The sequence below is a fragment of the Bos grunniens genome, chromosome 1 (assembly GCF_055505025.1).
Source record: "Bos grunniens cultivar Pamir isolate PY7600 chromosome 1, Bosgru_T2T1.0, whole genome shotgun sequence".
Lineage (NCBI taxonomy): Eukaryota > Metazoa > Chordata > Mammalia > Artiodactyla > Bovidae > Bos > Bos grunniens.
The window spans coordinates 67245899-67263814 of NC_141165.1; the positions used below are offsets into that span (position 1 = coordinate 67245899).

Genomic DNA, 17916 nt, shown 5'->3' on the forward strand with positions numbered 1-17916 from the left:
GCTAGTAGCAATGATGGTTTCCCTTATCTATGAGTGTGTGTGTATGTGAAGTCACTCAGTTGTGTCCAACTCTTTTCGACCCCATGGACTGTAGACCACCAGGCTCCTCTGTCCATGGGATTCTCCAGGCAAGAGTACTGGAGTGGGTTGCCATTTCCTTGTCCAGGGATCTTCCCAACCCAGGGATTGAACCCTGGTCTCCCGCATTGTTCAGTTCAGTTCAGTTGCTCAGTCGTGTCCTACTCTTTGCGACCCCATGAATCACAGCACGCCAGGCCTCCCTGTCCATCACCAACTCCCGGAGTTCATTGTAGGCAGACTCTTTACCGTTTGAGCCACCAGGGAAGTCTCTTATCTATATGGGACACTAAACTTAGAGGAAGGAGATAAGGGACAACTTAAGAGACTTGACAGCAGGGAGGTGGTTTTCAAGGTATTATCAGGATTTGTTGATCTGGTTTTGAAGTTTTAAATATATATATATATATATATATACACCAGTCAGATCTATTCAGAAGTTCTAGGCAGTGAATTAAGAATGTACTGATTATTAATTGAATTTTAGATATTTACAAGGATTTTGTTGATGGAGACAATAGTTTTAGATACTTAGTCTACAATCTTTATCAGAATTTTTTTTCCCTCTAATTTGAGACATCCTAAAAAACAATTCCAAGATATTCACAATGGTGTGATCACTCACCTAGAGCCAGACATCCTGGAATGTGAAGTCAAGTGGGCCTTGGAAAGCATCACTATGAACAAAGCGAGTGAGGGTGATGGAATTCCAGTTGAGCTATTTCAAATCCTGAAAGATGATGCTTTGAAAGTGCTGCACTCAGTATGCCAGCAAATTTGGAAAACTCAGCAGTGGCCACAGGTCAGTGGTCAGTTTTCATTCAAATCCCAAAGAAAGGCAATGCCAAAGAATGCTCAACCTACCACACAATTGCACTCATCTCACACGCTAGTAAAGTAATGCTCAAAATTCTCCAGGCCGGGCTTCAGCAATACGTGAACTGTGAACTTCCAGATGTTCAAGCTGGTTTTAGAAAAGGCAGAGGAACCAGAGATCAAATTGCCAACATCCGCTGAATTGTGGAAAAAGCAAGAGAATTCCAGAAAAACATCTATTTCTGCTTTATTGACTATGCCAAGCCTTTGACTGTGTGGATCACAATAAACTGTGGAAAATTCTGAAAGAGATGGGAATACCAGACCACCTAATATGCCTCTTGAGAAACCTGTATGCAGGTCAGGAAGCAACAATTAGAACTGGACATGGAACAACAGACTGGTTCCAGATAGGAAAAGGAGTACGTCAAGGCTGTATATTGACACCCTGCTTATTTAACTTATATGCAGAGCACATCATGAGAAACGCTGGGCTAGAAGAAGCACAAGCTGGAATCAAGATTGCCAGGGGAAATATCAATAACCTCAGATATGCAGATGACACCACCCTTATGGCAGAAAGTGGAGAAGAACTAAAGAGCCTCTTGATGAAAGTGAAAGAGAAGAGTGAAAAAGTTGGCTTAAAGCTCAACATTCAGAAAATGAAGATCATGGCATCTGGTCCCATCACTTCATAGGAAATAGATGGGGAAACAGTGGAAACAGTGTCAGACTTTATTTTTCTGGGCTCCAAAATCACTACAGATGGTGACTGCAGCCATGAAATTAAAAGATGCTTACTCCTTGGAAAGAGGGTTATGACCAACCTAGATAGCATATTCAAAAGCAGAGACATTACTTTGCCAACAAAGGTCCGTCTAGTCAAGGCTATGGTTTTTCCAGTAGTCATGTATGGATGTGAGAGTTGGACTGTGAAGAAGGTTGAGCGCCAAAGAATTGGTGCTTTTAAATTGTGGTGTTAGAGAAGACTCTTGAGAGTCCCTTGGACTGCAAGGAGATCTAACCAGTCCATTCTAAAGGAGATCAGTCCTGGGTGTTCTTTTGAAGGACTGATGCTAAAGCTGAAACTCCAGTACTTTGGCCACCTCATGTGAAGAGTTGACTCATTGGAAAAGACTCTGATGCTGACAGGGATTGGGGGCAGAAGGAGAAGGGGACAACATAGGATGAGATGGCTGGATGGCATAACCGACTCGATGGACGTGAGTTTGAGTGAACTCCGGGAGTTGGTGATGGACAGAGAGGCCTGGCGTGCTGCAATTCATGGGGTCGCAAAGAGTCAGACACAACTGAGCAACTGAACTGAAAAAACAATTCCATATCTCCTTCTTGGGACCCAGCTTCTACAGTAATGAAAATAAAAATAAACAAGTGGCACCTAATTAAACTTAAAAGCTTTTGCACAGCAAAGGAAACCATAAACAAGATGAAAATACAACCCACAGAATGGGAGAAAATATCTGCAAATCAGGCAACTGACAAAGGATTAATCTGCAAAATACACAAATAGCTCATACAGCTCATTATCAAAAAAACAAACAACCCAATAAAAAAATGGGCAGAAGATCTAAATAGACTTTCTCCAAAGAATACATACAGATGGACAACAAAAACATGAAAAGATGCTCAATATCACTAACTATTAAAGAAATATAAATCAAAACTATAATGAGGTATCACCTCATACCAATCCAAATAGCCATCATCAAAAAATCTACAAACAATAAATGCTGGAAAGGGTGTTAAAAGGGAACCCTCTTGCACTGTTGGAATGAATGCATGTGTTAGTGGCTCAGTCATGTCCGACTCTTTGTGAGTCCATGGACTAAAGCCCATTAGGCTCTTCTATCCATGGAATTCTCCAGGCAAGAATACTGGAGTGGGTTGCCATTCACTTCTCCAGGGGATCTTCCCAACCCAGGGACTGAACCTGGGTCTCCCATATTGCAGGCAGATTCATTACTATCTGAGCCACCAGAGAAGCCCCTTGCATTGTTGGTGAAAATATAAATTGATTCATGCCGGGGTCCAGCCCCGGTGGATCCAGGGAATTCGAAGCGGGGACGGCGTCGGCGAAAATCAGGAAACAACTGCTTAATTAAATGTTTATTAAGGATATAAAGAGCGGTGAAATAAGGATAGCTCAGTGAAGAAATTCAGTGGAGAAAAGAGGCTGAATAAAATTCCAAAGCAGGGAATTTACATCACCTACGAAGGCCGCAGGCGTCCTCCCATTCTCCCGAAGAAGACGAGACACTAAGGCCTCCCCGGTCAGATCTTAGAAGCCCAGGCAAAATTAGTAGGCTTGACGAGCTTCCCCGCCTCAGAGGAAAAATTCAGCTAGAAGGTGAAAGAAAGAACGACATGGGGAGACCAAATTTCAGTGAACAAAAAAAGGCATACTTTATTTTCCAAAGTAGTTTTATACCTTAAGTTGTGCATAGAGGATAATGGGGGAAGGGGTAGAGTCATGCAAGGACAGCAGTTCCTGATCCTAATCGAAGCCAGGCTTTCAAACTTATCATATGCAAAAGTTTAGGTGATTTACATCATCTTCTGGCCAGGAGGCCTGTTAACATTTTAAGAAACTTATTTTTCTCTAAAGGTGATTATTCTAAAGTCAGGCGCCAGCCTCCAAAAAAGCATTGGATAAAGTTGCATTCCTATAGGGCAAAGGTGAGGTGGGCTCAATCAAGAAAAGAATTAACTCAAGGGTCCAAGGTTACAAACATTGAGGCTACTACTTACATTTCTATACACCCATTATATCAATCAATACACTGCCAAGGACATAGTAGGTAAGGGATATGGAGACTTAGCAGCAAACATTGGCCCAACAAGTGAAAAACCCTTCACCAATACAATTTCTAATCAATCTTTTAACTACTCAAAGGAATCTGTGTTTAGACAGTTTAGAACATCTCCTGCCTCTCACACTTGGGAGGCTCTGAACAATCACATGTGGCCAGAAAAACCTATTCAGGCAGGCTAGAGGACTTCCAAAGGAGTTTGTAGGTTGAAACACTGTCACACCCAGGAATTATTAACTGGAGCTGTAAGCTAACTCTTTTTTCAGAGAGAGGTAGTGGGGGACAGCCCCCCATAAAGTCAGAGGTGTAGGTGAAAGCACAAAGCAGAAAGTAGGCAGACTCTGGTTTTGGAGGTAGATGCTCGAGAATTTCCAGGGGGACTCCTGAGGCTCGATCCCGCCTTTGTGTATGCCGAGCCTCCTTCCTCATGACCTTTGCCATGGGCGGGTGCCTCACGCTGGCTCCCGGCAGTGACAGAATTCTAGTTGAGCTATTCCAGATCCTGAAAGATGATGCTGTGGAAAGTGCTGCACTCAATATGCAATATGCCGTCTCCCGGCAGATACAGCCACTATGAAGAACAGTATGGAGGTTCCTTAAAAAAAAAAAAAAACTAAAAATATAATAGAACTACCATATAACCTGAATTTATTTTCATGCAGCTCTTTATCCAGACTCCCTTAACACTGGCATTTCCTTAAACTGGCAACTCACAAGCAACAAGTAAACACCTTCTGGGGTCATCTGAGATGAGAAGAACAGAGAATTAATAGATCACATAATCAGTCAGGGCCTCAGGCAGGAAGACAAACACCTTCAGGCTTAGACACACAACTTCTGCCCTAAGCACACCTTGTAGATTGCTACAGAAAATAAACACCTTCACAGTTCCCCTTAGGAAATACCCCTTAAACTCCTGTCTTGTTGCCCAGAGGCTCCTGGGAATACTGCCTTCAAGGAGGCCAATAACGTGGCCCCTTTCCTCTTACCCTCTTCCCTCTTCTGTTTGGATCGTGATCTCTAAACCAGTCCTCATCAGACATTTTCATCTCCTTCAGCAACAGTAATGACAGAAAAGATAAATCTACAAAATACTTCTCAATCACTCTTCCTGTCTCTCTCCTATCTGTTTGCTCGAGAGTTCTCAGAATCAGTAGTAATGTCTTCTCACAGCTTTAAAATTTTTAAACATAATCTATGCTATTCTTAAAAAAATAAGCAGGAGGTAGAAAGTGGGTAGGTATTTTATTTATGAATAGACCTGGCCTGAGCACTGAAACCTTTTACCCTGCTTGTGCATTCACCTGAACCGACCTGTTAAGACCCCAAGGACTGTAGTCAGCCAGGCTCCTCTGTCCATGGGATTCTCCAGACAAGAATACTGAAGTGGGTTGCCATGCCCTCTTCCAGGGGATCTTCCCAACCCAGGGATCGAACATTGCATCGTTAACATCTCCTGCATTACAGGTGGATTCTTTACCACTGAGCCACTGGGGAAGCCCTATGGAGGGTCCTTGAAGCACTAATAATAGAGTTACCAGAGAAATATTAATATCATATATTAATGTATATGTGTGGAATCTAGAAAAATGGTACAGACAAACCTATTTGCAGCACAGGAATAAAGATGCAGACCTAGAGAATGGACATGCACACACAGGGGCGAGAAGGGGAGGGCAGGACAAATTGGGAGACTAGGATTGACATATATACACTACCCGTGTCAAACACATAGCTGGTGGGAACCTGCTATATAGCACAGGGAGCTCAGCTCTGTGCTCTATGACAACCCAGATGGATGGGGTGGGGGAAGGGGGAGGTGGGAGGTCCAAGAGGGAGTAGCTTTGTGTATACATATAGCTGATTCACGTCACTGTACAGCATAAATTGACACAACATTGTGAAGCAATTATACTCCAATAAAAAAAAAAAAAAGTTACCCTGTGATCTAGCAATCCCATTCCTGGGAATATAGCTAGAAAGACAACATCTCTAGTTCAAAAAGATACATGCACCCTAATGCTCACAGCAGCACTATTTACAACAGCCAAGTCATGAAGTCATAGAAGCAACTTAAATGTCCATCAACAGAGGAATGCATAAAGAAGATGTTTTATATATACGCAATGGAATACTACTAAGCCATAAAAAAGAATGAGATTATGCCATTTTCAACAACATGGATGAACCTTGAAAAATTTATTAAGTGAATTGTGTCAGACAGAGAAAGATAAATATCATGTGATATCACATATGTGGAATTTTAAAAATAGTACAAATAAACTTATTTACAAAGCAGAAATAGAGTCACAGAAAACAAATTTATGGTTACCAAAGGTGAATGTGGGAGAGGGATAATTTGGGAGTATAGAAAGCACACTGACATATACAAAATAAACAGTAAGCATACTGCATAGCACAGAACTATATTCACTATCTTACAAAAAACTATAAAAGAATCCAAAAAAGGGAATGTAGATATGTACATATATATATATATATGTACAACTGAATCACTTTGCTGTACATGTGAAACTAATACAATATTTTGATATTCAATTTTTTAAAAAACAGAACATTTTCTAGGGAATCGTGCCCCAGAAATCCATGTATCCTAAATTTGGTCACCATAAGCAATATTACAACAAACTATCACAACAAACTGTGGAAAATTCTTCAAGAGATGGGAATACCAGACCACCAGACCTGCCTCCTGAGAAATCTGTATACAGGTCAAGAAGCAACAGTTAGAACTGGACATTCAACAATAGACTGGTTTCAAATTGGGAAATGAGTACATCAAGGTTGTATATTGTCACCCTGCTTATTTAACTTATATGCAGAGTACATCATGTGAAATGCCAGGCTGGATGAACCACAAGCTGGAATCAAGACTGACGGGAGAAATATCAATAACCTCAGATACGCAGATGATACCACCCTTATGGCAGAAAGTGAAGAACTAAAGAGCCTCTTGATGAAAATGAAAGAGGAGAGTGAAAAAGTTGGCTTAAAAGTCAACATTCAGAAAATTAAGATCATGGCATCTAGTCCCATCACTTCATAGGAAATAGATGAGGAAACAATGGAAAGAGTGACAGACTTCATTTTCGGGGGCTCCAAAATCACTGCAGATGGTGACTGCAGCCATGAAATTAAAAGATGCTTGCTCCTTGGAAGAAAAGTTATGACCAACCTGGATAGCATATTAAAAAGCAAAGATATCACTTTGCCAACAAAGGTCCATCTAGTCAAAGCTATGGTTTTTCCATTAATCATGTATGGATGTGAGAGTTGGACTATAAAGAAAGTTGAGTGCTGAAGAATTGATGCTTTTGAACTGTGGTGTTGGAGAAGACTCTTGAGAGTCCCTTGGACTGCAAGGAGATCCAACCAGTCCATCCTAAAGGAAATCAGTCCTCAGTATTCATTGGAAGGACTGATACTGAAGCTGAAACTTCAAAACTTTGGCAACCTGACACAAAGAACTGACTCATTTGAAAAGACCCTGATGCTGGGAAAGATTGAAGGCAGGAGGAGAAGGGGACGACAGAGGATGAGATGGTTGGATGGCACCACTGACTCAATGGACATGAGTTTGAGTAAGCTCCAGGAGTTGGTAAAGGACAGGGAAGCCTGGTGAGCTGTGGTCCATGGAGTCTCAGAATTTCAGGACACAACTGAGTGACTGAACTGACTGAAGCAATATTAAACCAGGAAAATAGATAAAGATTCTCTTCTAAGCAAACATCATTAATTTATCTACTATGAATTTCTGCTATCAGCATGTTCACAAGAAGATTAGACCAGGTCACTTTCTTGTTTCTTTCCCCAGAAGCATTCTCTCAGTAAGAGGAGAGAAATAGACCTGGGCCAGATGGTGTAACTTTTCCCCCAGGGATCCAGTGAATTCACAATTCTATTTCCCTACACAGACTTCAGTATACGTTGCTCATTCATGTCAAAAATAATAAATTTTGTGGAACATTTTATTGGGAAAAAACCAGTTCAGTTATCTTTATATATTCTTCCCTCATAGCTCAGTTGGTAAAGAATCTGCCTGCAATGCAGGAGATCCCCCTTAAATTCCTGGGTCAGGAAGATCCACTGGAGAAGGCATCAGCTACCCACTCTAGTATTCTTGGGCTTCCCCTGTGGCTCAGTTGGTAAAGAATCTGCCTGCAATGTGGGAGACCTGGGTTCAATCCCTGGGTTGGGAAGATCCCCTGGAGAAGGAAAAGGCTACCACTCCAGTATTCTGGCCTGGAGAATTCCATGGACTGTATAGTCCATGGGGTCACAAAGAGTCGGACACAACTGAGAGACTTTCACTTTTCACTATCTTTATGTGAAATAAGCACCTATTCAGACAGAAAATGTTTTGCTAATAAACAATATATTAAAAGTGTTGTCACTGGTCTTCATATACATATGTATATTATTTACATATTTAAATATATATTTTGGGTTTACCCCACTGAAGGAGGTATCTTGTAATGGAAGCCTATTGAGTTTTATACCCAACACTTCTAATTTCTAGTTATTTCCTTCCTCTTTCCCAGCTATTTACATGGGAACAATAGTATCACACCCTGACCCCCACCCCACCCCAAAAAAATCTCCCCACCAGAACCCAGAGCCCAGTCAACCCACCATTCTAAAGGTGAACACACGATCCTAGCTGACGTAGAACCCCTTTCCTAAGAAAGTAACTCCAACTTTAGTCTTTGATGCTTTCTTAAACAACAACAAAAAAACAGCTTTTTCAACAGCTATCAGCAGCCACTTCTCTGCTATGTACAAGAAAACCAGTCCTGTAATCAGAGAAAATCAGATGTACTGGTAGGAGCACAGGTGAGAAATGGAGACAGCCTGTGTGTGCGTGTATGCCTGTGTGCTCAGTCATGTCTGATTCTTTGGGACCCCATAGACAGTAGCCCACCAGGGTTCTGTGTTTGTGGGATGCTCTAGGCATGAATACTGGAGTGGGTTGCCATTTCCTACCCCAGGGGATTTTCCCCATCCTGGGATCAAACCCGCATCTCTTGCACTGGCAGGCGGATTCTTTACCACTAGCACCACGTGGAGAGAGTCTGATGGCATACCAGTTCCAGCTGCCAGGTCATCCTGGTTGCATGTCTGCCTTTGGGTTCTAGGTAACAACTGTGCCTATACCCTAAAAAAAAAGTTATCCTCTTAAAAAATATTTTCTTTTGCTTTCAGCTGAGAGATTCCTAACATGTATCTGCAGATTTATGTTCAGATTCTAGCACGGCCACTTACAGATTATGTGAATTTAAATTATTCTCTTCCCAAATTGAAGTTTGTTTATTTATAAAATCATAAAAGAGAAGCAGTACTATTTACCTTACAAGTTTGTTTTTTATATTAAATATTAAAGTTTTATGGATCATATACTCTCTGTAAGTGGCAGGTGTTAATGGAGACAGACACTTTCAGCTGCCCGCTGCAGATCCACCATGGTGCTCCCCCCAAAGCCACACTTTCCCCCAGTGCTCCCAGCCAATGCCTGAGCTTGACAGGGGCTAGTGGAGCTAGACCATTGCTGTCTAATGCAACACCCTTCTAAAGTGCAGTCTTTGCCCAAGGACTTCCCATCGGCCTGGTCAAAACTTCCTCAGAAACACACTGCAGTCTGAGACTCATCGTTGAATCTTTCATCTCCTCTTTCCTTTCACAAGTTCCAAACCTGAATTATCACATAAAGGCTCTGCCTGATAACTCTTGCTCCCTCTCTTCTTCCTTCACTGGCATTTCCACCCCCAAAAAAAGAAAAAAAAATCTCAATCACATCAACATCTCAACCATGTTGACATCTGCTTCTCCAAGGACCTGAACTGACACTCTGAGAATATTCTGCGGTACTTAATATACTGACCTTGTGAAAACACAGCACATCCTACACCATAGCAGCCATTCCAGCTGTTCTGGACTCTGAATCTCTGCTGAGCCCAGACACAATCTCACACTCCTCTTTAAGATACGCATGAGTGCATGCTCCATCACATTAGTCGTGTCCAACTCTTTGTTACCCCGAGATTCTCCAGGCGAGAATACTGGAGTGGGTTGCTATGCCTTCCTCCACTTTAAAATTCACATTAACCATCAAGTGACCTGAGTCAGTATATTTACAGGGTAGATCTCACATTAAATTTTAATTTCTACTCACTCAGAAATTTATTAAACACTTGGCCAGGAATGACTAGGGAAAACATCTCTGCCTTGGCTCTTTCCAGATCTTTTTCAGCTTTCCTTGTTAAATGGCTGTCTTTCACTAAACCCTTTCTTTGCCCCAGGCTGTGACAAACCCCAAACTAGTCTGCTAGAAATCAGTAGAGTACAATTATTAAATCTTACAGAGTTTGTGGACTTTAATTTATATATGGCGTCTGACTTGGAGACCTCATTGCAACTTCTAACATTCCACTAAAAATACATATGACATTGCAGGAAAAAAAAAATACCTAACACAGAAAGTCTAAGAGTATCAGTTTATTGCTAACCTGAAAAGAACTTGTACAAACTATAAGTCCTACAAAACAAAATTCAGAATCAAAACTGAAGGGAAAATGCATGATCTGATACCAACGCAGGGCATATCACTCCCAGCAAAGGCAGAGAGGCATTCTTTCCCTCCCACATCCTCCCCCCCTCCACCTTTGGCTTAAGGTTCTGAGGTGCAACCAGTTGGGGGCAAGCCCACAGGGACTATTTTTGAGGTGGCCACTATGCAAGCTACCCTTTAGTTACTATCTTAACTAATATACTCTTTCTACATCCATATAAAGAGCTCAATTCAGAAATATACATGCATTATCCATAGACTTAAATTGAAGAAAATGGGGAAAACCACTAGACCATTCAGGTATGACCCACATCAAATCCCTTATGACTATACAGTAGAAGTGAGAAAAAGATTTAAGAGACGAGATCTGATAGACAGAGTGCCTGATGAAGTAAGGAGGGAAGTTCGTGACATTGTACCGGAGACGGGAATCAAGACCATCCCCAAGAAAAAGAAATGCAAAAAAGCAAAATGGCTATCTAAGGAGGCCTTACAAATAGATGTGAAAAGACACAAGTGAAAAGCAAAGGAGAAAAGGAAAGATATACCCATTTGAATGCAGAGTTCCAAAGAATAGTAAGGAGAGATAAGAAAGCCTTCCTCAGCCATCAATGCAAAGAAATAGAGGAAAACAATAGTATAGGAAAGACTAGAGATCTCTTCAAGAAAACTAGAGATAGCAAGGGAACATTTCATGCAAAGATGGGCTCGATAAAGGACAGAAATGGTATGGACCTAACAGAAGCAGAAGATATTAAGAAGAGGTGGCAAGAATACACAGATCAGATCAGATCAGTCGCTCAGTCATGTCCGACTCTTTGCGACCCCAAGAATCGCAGCACACCAGGCCTCCCTATCCATCACCAACTCCCGGAGTTCACTCAGACTCACATCCATCAACTCAGTGATGCCATCCAGCCATCTCATCCTCTGTCGTCCCCTTCTCCTCCTGCCCCCAATCCCTCCCAGCATCAGAGTCATTTCCAATGAGTCAACTCTTCGAATGAGGTGGCCAAAGTACTGGAGTTTCAGCTTTAGCATCATTCCTTCCAAAGAAATCCCAGAGCTGATCTCCTTCAGAATGGACTGGTTGGATCTCCTTGCAGTCCAAGGGACTCTCAAGAGTCTTCTCCAACACCACAGTTCAAAAGCATCAATTCTTTGGTGCTCAGCCTTCTTCACAGTCCAACTCTTACATCCATACATGACCACAGGAAAAACCATAGCCTTGACTAGACGGACCTTTGTTGGCAAAGTAACGTCTCTGCTTTTGAATATGCTATCCAGGTTGGTCATAACTTTCCTTCCAAGGAGTAAAGAACTGTACAAAAAAGATCTTCATAACCCAGATAATCACAATGGTGTGATCACTCACACTCAACTAGAGCCAGACATCCTGGAATATGAAGTCAAGTGGGCCTTAGGAAGCATCACTACGAAAGCTAGCGGAGGTGATGGAATTCCAGTTGAGCTATTTCAAATCCTAAAAAATGATGCTGTGAAAATGCTGCACTCATTACGCCAGCAAATTTGGAAAACTCAGCAGTGGCCACGGGACTGGAAAAAGTCAGTTTTCATTCCAATCCCAAAGAAAGGCAATGCCAAAGAATGCTCAACCTACCACACAATTGCACTCATCTCACACGCTAGTAACTTAATGCTCAAAATTCTCCAAGCCAGGCTTCAGCAATATGTGAACCGTGAACTTTCAGATGTTCAAGCTGGTTTTAGAAAAGGCAGATGGCCCAGAGATCAAATTGCCAACATCTGCTGGATCATCAAAAAAGCAAGAGAATTCTAGAAAAACATATATTTCTGCTTTACTGACTATGCCAAGCCTTTGACTATGTGGATCACAATAAACTGTGGAAAATTCTGAAGGAGATGGGAATACCAGACCACCTGACCTGCCTCTTGAGAAACCTGTATGCAGGTCAGGAAGCAACAATTAGAACTGGACATGGAACAACAGACTGGTTCCAAATAGGAAAAGGAGTATGTCAAGGCTGTATATTGTCACCCTGCTTATTTAACTTATATGCAGAGCACATCATGAGAAATGCTGGGCTGGAGGAAGCACAAGTTAGAATCAAGATTGCTGGGAGAAATAATAACCTCAGATATGCAGATGATACCACCCTTATGGCAGAAAGTGAAGAAGAACTAAAGAGCCTCTTGATGAAAGTGAAAGAGGAGAGTGAAACAATTGGCTTAAAGCTCAACATTCAGAAAACTAAGATCATGGCATCCAGTCCTATCACTTCATGGCAAATAGATGGGGATACAGTGGAAACAGTGGCTGACTTTATGTTTTTGGGTTCCAAAATCACTGCAGATGGTGATTGCAGCCATGAAATTAAAAAGACATTTACTCCATGGAAGAAAAGTTATGACCAATCTAGACAGCATATTAAAAAACAGAAACATTACTTTGCCAACAAAGGTCTGTCTAGTCAAGGCTATGATTTTTCCAGTAGTCATGTATGGATGTGAGAGTTGGACTATAAAGAAAGCTGAGCGCTGAAAAATTGATGCTTTTGAACTGTAGTGTTGGAGAAGACTCTTGAGAGCATCTTGGACTGCAAGGAGATCCAACCAGTCCATCCTAAAGCAGATAAGTCCTGGGTGTTCATTGGAAGGACTGATGTTGAAGCTGAAGCTCCAATACTTTGGCCACCTGATGCGAAGAGCTGACTCATTTGAAAAGACTCTGATGCTTGGAAAGATTGAGAGCAGGAGGAGAAGCGGATGAGAAAGGATGAGATGGTTGAAATGCATCACCGACTCAATTGACATGGGTTTGAGTGGACTCCGGGAGTTGGTGATGGACAGGGAGGCCTGGCGTGCTGCGGTTCATGGGGTCGCAAATAGTCAGACATGACTGAGCAACTGAACTGAACTGAGCTATCCATAGACAGATGGTTCTCTATTGTGTCCTGGAAAGAGAAGCCCCATAGAAGAGCAGAGCAATGTTAGCAGTGGCTTTGTAGCTTTTCATGTCATGCCCTACTTCCAACTGTCAGAAGTCAGGTATGAAGCAGGAAACCCGACCTCAAACAGACAAACTGGGTAAGTTAAATGTCTACTAAACAATATACATGGGACTAAGAATGAGCACAGTAATCTACTTTTCAGCTATGATTCCAGAACAATATTTAACAAGACTCAGTTGGGCCAAGGCTGATACAGCTTCTCTGTTGGCAAATAGTAGACCTGGGATGGTTTCTTTTGATTCACACATAAGAAAACCAAACCCATAAAAACCACAGGGAGGGAAGAAACACTAGAAATCAATGGAACACTGTCATGAATGACCAGAAAAATATACATACCTCTGAAAATGACACACTAGAGGAAACCAAAAGTAAAATAGTGAAGATTATCAGCTTTTTCAATAGAGTATCAAAATAGAGGTACAGTAGGAACAAAGTAGCTGAAAAGTTAATTCACTTGAGATATAAAATTAAAAATGAATTAATTTAAAATATAGTAAAAAAATAAAGTTGGATTAAAAGGCAAGTTGTAGGATAATGTTGCTGTTTGCTGTTTAGTTGCTAAGTCACATCCAACTCTTTGCAACCCTATGGACTGTAGCCCACCAGACACCCCTGTCCATGGGATTTCCAGGGCAAGAATACTGGAGTGGGTTACCATTTACTTCTCCAGGGTATCTTCCCGACCCAGAGATGGAACCCTTGTCTCCTGCATTGGCAGGCAGATTCTTTACCACTGAGCCACCTGGGAAGCTCTACTCCAGTACAAAACCTGCATTTAAGATTTAAAACACAAGAAATGAGAACTTCCCAGCAGAATCTGTACTTCCACTGCAGAAAGCATGGGCTCATTCCCTGATCGGGGAACTAAGATCCTGCATGACGTGTGGTGTAGCCAAAACAGAAATAAATAAATGAAAATAAAACACAAGAAATGATAGTGTATGTTGCTATAAATGCAAACATAATTGTTAGTTAAAAATATATTGGTAAAAAACTTTATGTCAGTGATATATACACTGGCTCAGTACAGTGATTATCTCAGAAGAAAGGAGGATGGAATAACCCGCTAGAAGCAAAGGAGGGCTTCACACTGTGTCTGAAATTGCATGTGTGTGTACATGTCTGTGTCTAGAGCAAACAGGGGAAAATGGTGAATTTTGTTAAACCTTCAAGGAAGCTGCATGTGTGTTCCCTAGATTAGCTCCGTAATTTTTTGTACATTTGAAATGCTTTAAAATAGTCCAATTTCATTATTAAGTAAATTCAAGAATTAATAAAACTAACAAAACAAACTTAAGGCCAGTAAATGTAAAGACAGACAACATTAGAAAATTCAAAAAGTCACAATTGAATAAATAAAAAAATTAGTTCTTTGGGAAACAATTTAGATAAACATTTCTATTAAAATCTAATATTAATGCAGGAAAATATCTTCATTTAAAATGAAATATTAATGTGAAAAATTATATATAAAATAATTTTAAGATTTTCATGATCTTAAAGAAATGAAATCTCAAATTAAATGAATAGTTTTTTAGTTAATCAAAAAGACTCCATAAATAACCATGAAATAAACTGAAACTTTTATCAATATAGTATCTCAAAAAAAAAAAAAAACTAATGTCTAAAAGTTTTACCATTCAGATCAGATTAGTCGCTCAGTCGTGTCCGACTCTTTGCGACCCCATGAATCACAGCACGCCAGGCCTCCCTGTCCATCACCAACTCCCAGAGTTCACTCAGACTCACGTCCATCGAGTCGGTGATGCCATCCAGCCATCTCATCCTCTGTCGTCCCCTTCTCCTCTTGCCCCCAATCCCTCCCAGCATCAGAGTCTTTTCCAATGAGTCAACTCTTCGCATGAGGTGGCCAAAGTACTGGAGTTTCAGCTTTAGCATCATTCCTTCCAAAGAAATCCAAGGGCTGATCTCCTTCAGAATGGACTGGTTGGATCTCCTTGCAGTCCAAGGGACTCTCAAGAGTCTTCTCCAACACCACAGTTCAAAAGCATCAATCCTTCGGCGCTCAGCCTTCCTCACAGTCCAACTCTCACATCCATACATGATCACAGGAAAAACCATAGCCTTGACTAGACAAACCTTTGTTGGCAAAGTAATGTCTCTGCTTTTGAATATGCTGTCTAGGTTGGTCATAACTTTCCTTCCAAGGAGTAAGCATCTTTTAATTTCATGGCTGCAGTCACCATCTACCATGATTTTGGAGACCAGAAAAATAAAGTCTGACACTGTTTCCACTGTTTCCCCATCTATTTCCCATGAAGTGATGGGACCAGATGCCATGATCTTCATTTTCTGAATATTGAGCTTTAAGCCAACTTTTCACTCTCCTCTTTCACTTTCATCCAGAGGCTTTTTAGTTCCTCTTCACTTTCTGCCATAAGGGTGGTTTCATCTGCATTTCTGAGGTTATTGATATTTCTCCCAGCAATCTTGATTCCAGCTTGTGTTTCTTCCAGTCCAGTGCTTCTCATGATGTACTATGCATATAAGGTAAACAAACAGGGTGACAATATACAGCCTTGATGTACTCCTTTTCCTATTTGGAACCAGTCTGTTGTTCCATGTCCAGTTCTAACTGTTGCTTCCTGACCTGCATACAAATTTCTCAAGAGGCAGACCAGGTGGTCTGGTATTCCCATCTCTTGAAGAATTTTCCACAGTTTATTGTGATCCACACAGTCAAAGGCTTTGGCATATTCAATAAAGCACAAATAGATGTTTTTCTGGAACTCTCTTGCTTTTTCCATGATCCAGCGGATGTTGGCAATTTGATCTCTGGTTCCTCTGCCTTTTCTAAAACCAGCTTGAACATCAGGAAGTTCACGGTTCACATATTGCTGAAGCCTGGCTTGGAGAATTTTGAGCATTACTTTACTAGAGTGTGAGATGAGTGCAATTGTGCGGTAATGGTAAAACTGACCACTGCTGAATTTGGAAAACTCAGCAGTGGTCAGTTTTACCATTAATGTTTTTCAAATGTTTAAGAAAATGGTGATTTCCATATAATTAAACACTCCCAGAGTCTTTTAATCTATTACAGCTCTTTATAGGCTTCCCTGGTGGCTCAGTGGTAAAGAATTCACCTGCCAATGCAGGAGACACAAGTGACTCAGGTTCAGTCCCTGGGCAGGGAAGATCCCCTGAAGGGGGGCATGGCAACCCACTCCAGTATTCTTGCCTGGGAAATCCCATGGACAGAGGAGATTGGAGGGCTATAGTCCATGGGATCTCAAAAGAGTCAGACATGACTTAGCGACTGAACAACAACAATATTAATGCCCTTTATAAAACAAGCACAACCCAGATTTTATCAACTGGCAAAGAAAAAGTATACCCACTCCATAAAACAGCTTTATTTGTAAATGTAGATGCAAAATTTCTAAACAAAATGCTGATTTACTGTCTAACAACAAATAACCACTTGATAATAAAAGATTTTTCTCTCATAATACCAAAGATGACTTTATATTATGAAATTTATTAGCATAATATACTAGTAGATCTAATAAGAAACTTCAAATAATGACCTGTTGGTTTGCAAACTGGCCCCAGACGCATAAGGCAATAGGAGACCAAAGAGGCAGACCACTCCAGACTGGTAGGTGGAAGGTTTAATAAGCAAGGAAACCCACCTAGGATGCTTGTCTTGGGTACCACAGAACAAGGAGATCTGTAAAACAGCCCACCAGAACCTTACAGTTTATACAGAGGTCTTAACCAGGCCATGTGTGCCATCTAGATTGCCTCAACACCTTATTATCTCAAGACAGTGTCCTTGAGGCAGCTCCTGGAAGCAGCGACAATGGGAACACACCTTCCAGAGACAGGAAGTAGGGAGCAGTCTTTGATTGCCCATGTCCATCCAGCCTGTGGGTCAACCAGAGGCCACATCCTCTCAGTGACCTCCAACACGACCTAAGCAAATGCTATTAGAAGACATTCAATGATATCCAAAATACAATGCTGACATAAACTCCTTGTAAACTGTTACACAAAGATTCCTTTTTAACTTGATAAAAATACCTAACTTAAACCAGTAGCCATGTACATTAGTACTAAACACTAGAAGCTTTCCCATTAAAATCTGAGCAACACAAAGGGTCCAACTAGCTAAACTGGAAGTTCTTAAAAATGCATTCACACATGAAACAGAAATTACAGTTACTAGTATTAAAATGAGGATAACAAGCATTTACTAAAATGTCTCTTGGAATAACTGCAAAATAGTATTTAAAAGACAAGTGTACTAAATTACTTGCTTACCAGTAAAACTCCATGTCTCCATGCCATTTGGCAGTAGTGTCTGCCCACATTGACTGGTTTTAGCTATGTTATTATTTTTGCCAGTGTGTCAGTAGCAAATTTTACATAATCAGAACCTTGAAAAAGTGCTTGCATTTTCCTACTTCTTCTTGTGCCTCTTCTGCTCTGCAGTGAGTTGGCAGGTCTCTGTCTTTGCCATCACATACTTGCCCCACTAAGCTGGTGAACCATGAAATTCATGGAGCTCACTTGAGTCAGTCTCATCCTACCAGCAGAGGCCTCCCTGATCAGCTGTCACCACCTGGACCCCTACCCATAAGACAGT

At 41.2% G+C, this 17916-nt stretch overlaps 1 long non-coding RNA gene across 17 annotated transcripts in view; it reads right to left on the reverse strand.

Moving 5' to 3' along the window:
• The window catches only part of LOC147379561 (uncharacterized), a 291231-nt gene that overhangs the window by 250506 nt on the left and 22809 nt on the right, over positions 1-17916 (reverse strand). The window contains exon 3 of one of the 17 annotated variants that reach the window (XR_015133636.1): positions 3124-3255. The exons of the other annotated variants lie outside the window; for them this stretch is intronic. This is a non-coding gene — a long non-coding RNA (uncharacterized LOC147379561). The remainder of the gene's footprint in view (positions 1-3123; positions 3256-17916) is intronic. 17 annotated transcript variants of the gene reach the window in all.